This window comes from Eriocheir sinensis, chromosome 53, assembly GCF_024679095.1.
Source record: "Eriocheir sinensis breed Jianghai 21 chromosome 53, ASM2467909v1, whole genome shotgun sequence".
Classification (NCBI taxonomy): Eukaryota; Metazoa; Arthropoda; class Malacostraca; order Decapoda; family Varunidae; genus Eriocheir; species Eriocheir sinensis.
This window is the reverse complement of record NC_066561.1, coordinates 10648913-10653912: the sequence shown is the minus strand read 5'-3', so window position 1 is coordinate 10653912 and position 5000 is coordinate 10648913. Positions and strand designations below refer to the sequence as shown.

At 43.1% G+C, this 5000-nt stretch overlaps 1 protein-coding gene across 1 annotated transcript in view; it reads left to right on the top strand.

The window, feature by feature from the left end:
* Positions 1-5000, top strand: part of LOC126983368 (uncharacterized) — a 27682-nt gene that overhangs the window by 200 nt on the left and 22482 nt on the right. The window lies entirely within an intron of this gene.

Genomic DNA, 5000 nt, shown 5'->3' with positions numbered 1-5000 from the left:
AAGTAGGTTAAGATAATTCCGCGTCGTTTTTGAAACACTGTCTAAGCTTCTCTTCTGGTAGCTAGCGAAGCCCCGAAGTAGGCGCTGAAGAAGACACTTGTCCCGCCGAAGTAGAATATGTTAAGTATCTCCTCAGCCACATTGGCAAAAGCAAGTCATCTGTGTAAACCTGATTAAGCCTCTCTTAGGAAAGCCCTTCGAGACCTTGCTAAGCCTCTCAGAGTAAAGGCCGCCTCCGAAGAAGGCACAAACACACTTCCCTCTTGCCCCGCTGTCAAGGGCGAGTCATCTGTGAAACCCTGCTTAAACCTCTTTTTTGAAACCTCGCTGAAGCTTTTCTTAGGGTGATTGTTGTTCCCGAAGCATGCAGGGACGCGGAGACTAGCATCGCTGAAAAAATAGTTTCCCCTCGCCCACGCCGACAAAGGGGAGTCCTCTCCGTCACTCGTCTCGCCCAGGAAAGCTGTTTGAAGTCCTGCACATGCTCTACTTCGGGTAACATTTTTGTATGAAGTAGCCACAAACGCAGACTTCACACGGCGGAGTAGATAAAATTTAAATCACTTTCCCACACCAACAAAGGCGAGCCCTCTCTGTAACCTTGCTTGAAGCCTCTCTCAGGGTATATATTATACTGCTTGAAACCCTGCTTTTGCTCTTTTGGCTAACTGTTAACTCCGAAGTAAACACAGACACAGAGACTTGTCCTCGCCAAAGAAGGCTAAAGGAAATTTCCCCTCGCCCTCGTTGGCAAGGCTGAGTGCTCTCCTTGATCTCCTTAAGACTCTCTGGGAAACTGTTAACGCAGAAGTAATACAGACGCAGCCACTTGTCCCGCCGAAGTAAGTTAGGCAAAGACTCGCGCCCCGACCGTAGTGGATTAAGTTAAGTTCCCCCTCGGCCACGCTGCTCCTCTCCGACACTCAGCTTCAGCCTCTCGCAGGGAATTGTTAACCCAGGGAGCTCTTGGTAAAACAAGAAGCCTCGAAGTAGACGTGGACGCTGAGACTGGCCCGGCTGAAGTAGGTTGAGGGAAGTCTACCCCATTCGCGTTATTGAGGCCAAGCTTTCTCGGTAACCCTGTCTGATTATTTTTTTTTGGTTGCTCTTTATAGGTAGATCTTGTTGGGTTTGCGGTGAGCCTTGAAATATGCACAGGCACAGAGACTTACCGCTGGTGAGGCCGATTTTTTTTCCGGAACATGGTTTAATATAGTCTTTTTAGGTCGATAGTTTTAGTTTTTAACAGTAAACGAAAAAGCTCAAGGGCAGAAGCAAAAAGAAAGCAAAAAAGTCCTCCCAGCTCTGCCTTTATAAAAGTAAATAGAAATGAGCGCCAAAAGAGAGATTAATTCCTGATGGAGGATTTCTGTTAGTCTTGACACTGGCACAGACACAGACATTTGCCCCGCCGAAACACGTAAAGGAAAGTTACCCCTCGCCCTCCTTCCTTGGTTGGTAAGGCCGACTCCTCTTGAAAACTCTGCCTAGAGCTCTTGTTCGGCGGCTCCTGCCCCAGAAACGTCGGGAAGAAGTAGAAAAAATAGAGGTGATCATTTATCTTTTCACATTCTGGAATATTTTATCCTCCTCCGTGTGAATTGTCATTTTCTTGGTGATTATTGTCATGTGTTGTTTATTAGTGTTTCGACTGATTGGAAAGTCTTTATTCTGAGGTGGGTGTTGCATTTTGTCGTCCACGCTTAAGTATACCGCCTGGAAGTTTACCGTTGTTGTATCAGAGCTTTGTCTTTTCTTGGCGATTATTGTTCTCTCATGTGGGTTAGTAGTGCTTTGCCTGATTGTCAAGTCTTGATCCTGATTTGGTTATTAAATTTAGCTGCCCAGGTTCAGACAAACGTAGGCCGGCTGGAAATTTACCGGAAAAAGTTTATTGGTACGGGGAATTGTCTTTTCCCTTGGTGGTTGATATTCTCTCCTGTGAGTTAACAGTGCTTTGCCTGATCGTTGAGTCTTCATCTTGACCTGAGTAATAGGTTTATCACCTACGTAAGAAAATCGGCTGACAAAGTTTGTTGGATAAAAAAATATTGCGTGCGAATTATCTTCTCATTGGTAACTTTTCTGTAGATATATATATATATATATATATATATATATATATATATATATATATATATATATATATATATATATATATATATATATATATTTATTTATTTATTTATTTATTACTGAATTAGGTAATAGATTTTGTCACCCACTTATGAAATAATCCACGGATTGGAAATTCAACAGGAAAAAAGATGATTCTGTTTGTGAAAATATCTCATCATTTTGGAAATTATTGTTCTTCATTGTGACGCGCCTTCGCGGTACAGTGATTAGCGCCCCTGACTAGGAATATGCCGGCCTGGGTTCGAATCCCGGCCTGGGCAGTCGGCGTGCAGCCTAACCCATCGTACACCCTTCCTCTCGGCTGGTCGATGAATGGGTACCTGGGGAAACCCGGGGAAGGCTGTCACTCTGGTCCTGTGTCGGGCTAAGGGTGTTCTCCCACCACAGGGTTAAAGGGCCAACGGGACGGAGATGAGCACCGCGGCCACGCGCAATTATAGCGTATGCTCCCAACTTTATTTATTGTGATGTATTAATTATATTGACGGAAATTCGAGTTTTACCATGCGATGAGTAATAGATTTGTCATGTGTGTGTGTGTGTGTGTGTGTGTGTGTGTGTGTGTGTGTGTGTGTGTGTGTGTGTGTTCATTCTCATGTGTACATTTGTTCTATTCTTTGTCTTGTGTGCCTTTGACACTCAAACTGGAAGCAGGAGGAGGAGGAGGAGGAGGAGGAGGAGGAGGAAGAGGAGGTGTGTAGGTAACCCTTCGAGTAAAACAACGTCCATTGGTTTAACGATAGAGAACAAGAGATGCTTCGCTGGAACACTGGGAGATTTAGGGTCCATTACATCCCCCACCTCTCTCTCTCTCTCTCTCTCTCTCTCTCTCTCTCTCTCTCTCTCTCTCTCTCTCTCTCTCTCGCCAAGGCAGCGAAGGCGATTACTGTTCGTTTCGTTCGGGGAATCGGTTCTGAAAAGCGTCTCGCCTCATGAATGGCTGAGGCAGAAACTTTTGATTGAAACTTGGATTGGGAGAAAACGCAACAATGAAAAAGATATTACTTGTGCACCATAAAGTAACACGAATTTAATGACCCGCGAGAGAGAGAGAGAGAGAGAGAGAGACTAAAGACTAAGCCGAGAAGGAAAATTCGAGGGAAATAAAAGTAATTCATTTAGAAGATTGTATGGAAGGGTAGGAGAAGGAGAAGGGGATCCGATGTAGGTTAGGAGAATGAAACAAATCTCTCTCTCTCTCTCTCTCTCTCTCTCTCTCTCTCTCTCTCTCTCTCTCTCTCTCTCTCTCTCTCTCTCTCTCTCTCTCTCTCTCTCTCTCTCTCTCTCTCTCTTTATTTTTCTGTCTGCCTTTCACCGTATAACTGTATTACAATAGAATGATAAATAGATATATAGATAGATAGATAGATAGATAGAGAGAGAGAGAGAGAGAGAGAGAGAGAGAGATACCTTCCTACCTGCCTCCCTAAGCACCACCATCATCATCTCAGGTGTAAGTATAGCTGTTAATTGTCTCGCCCGGCCCGAGGTGAAGGCAAAGCTATCGCCCTCACAGAGCCTATTAACGCCCCTCCAAGGCTAATGCTGCTGCTTGCCTTTGCCCTGAGCCGCGCCGAGTCATGGAGCGTAAAGGAACATTAGGGGAAATAATAACAACTGAATGGGTGGTGGTGGTGGTGGTGGTGGTTGGGGAGTAAAGGGTTGAGATGAAATGAAGGGAAGTATCTCTGTCTGTTTATCTGTCTGTCCGTGTCTGTTTCTCTCTCTCTCTCTCTCTCTCTCTCTCTCTCTCTCTCTCTCTCTCTCTCTCTCTCTCTCTCTCTCTCTCTCTCTCTCTCTCTCAGGTAAACACTCCAGCTAAACCTCCCTCTTTGCCGCTAAAACCTTATATAGCGAGGCGTGTCACTCCTTGGAAAATGGAAAATTGGTCCGTTCGTTCAGAGGGTTGCGTTAGGTTTTGCGACGAGCTGCCGACTTTTTCTTTCTTTCTTCTTTGTTTCTTTTGTTTGTTTCTTTCTTTCATTTTCTTCCTTCCTTTCTTTCTCTTTTTCTTAATATTTCTTTCTCGTTCTTTTTTCTTTCTTTCTCGTTTTCTTCATTTTTTTTCTTTCTTTCTTCATATCTATCTATCTATCTATTCAAATTCTCTCTCTCTCTCTCTCTCTCTCTCTCTCTCTCTCTCTCTCTCTCTCTCTCTCTCTCTCTCTCTCTCTCTCTCTCTCTCTCTCTCTCTCTCTCTCTCTCTCTCTCTCTCTCTCTCTCTCTCTCTCTCTCTCTCTCTCTCTCTCTCTCTCTCTCTCTCTCTCTCTCTCTCTCTCTTAGCGGTTTGATACTTTCCGTTATCACAGTTATTTTCTATTCAGTATTTGATTATCAAGATGAAAGATCGAATCATTTTATACCGATGTGATAGATTGAGTCTTATAAGCATGTCGAAGGAATATAGTGGAACCAGTAACTATCATTTATTATCTCTATTTATTATTAGATTGGTGACCTGTATTCGGACGGAACTTGGATCTGTCTGAAAAGGAAAATCCGATGAACTTATAACAATACGTCAAACTAATGAAAATATAACGTGGGATTACGTAGGAGGATCAGGCTTTTATTATTATTATTATTTCCATTTAAAAACCAAATCGTAAGAAAATTCAGGTTGAGACACGCACCAGAGAAAAAATAAATTAATGAAGATAAAATATGTACGAGAGAGAGAGAGAGAAGAGAAGAAGAGGCGTGTGGAATATATACATGTGACAAGATCAGGGAAGGAAGAAATAGGACGGAAATGATGATAAAAACACGAGAAGAAAAATGAAACAAATGATTTTCCTCTTGAGTGTCTTATACTTTCTTCCTTAGGGACAAGATGTAACCAGAAAAAAAGATAGATAGAT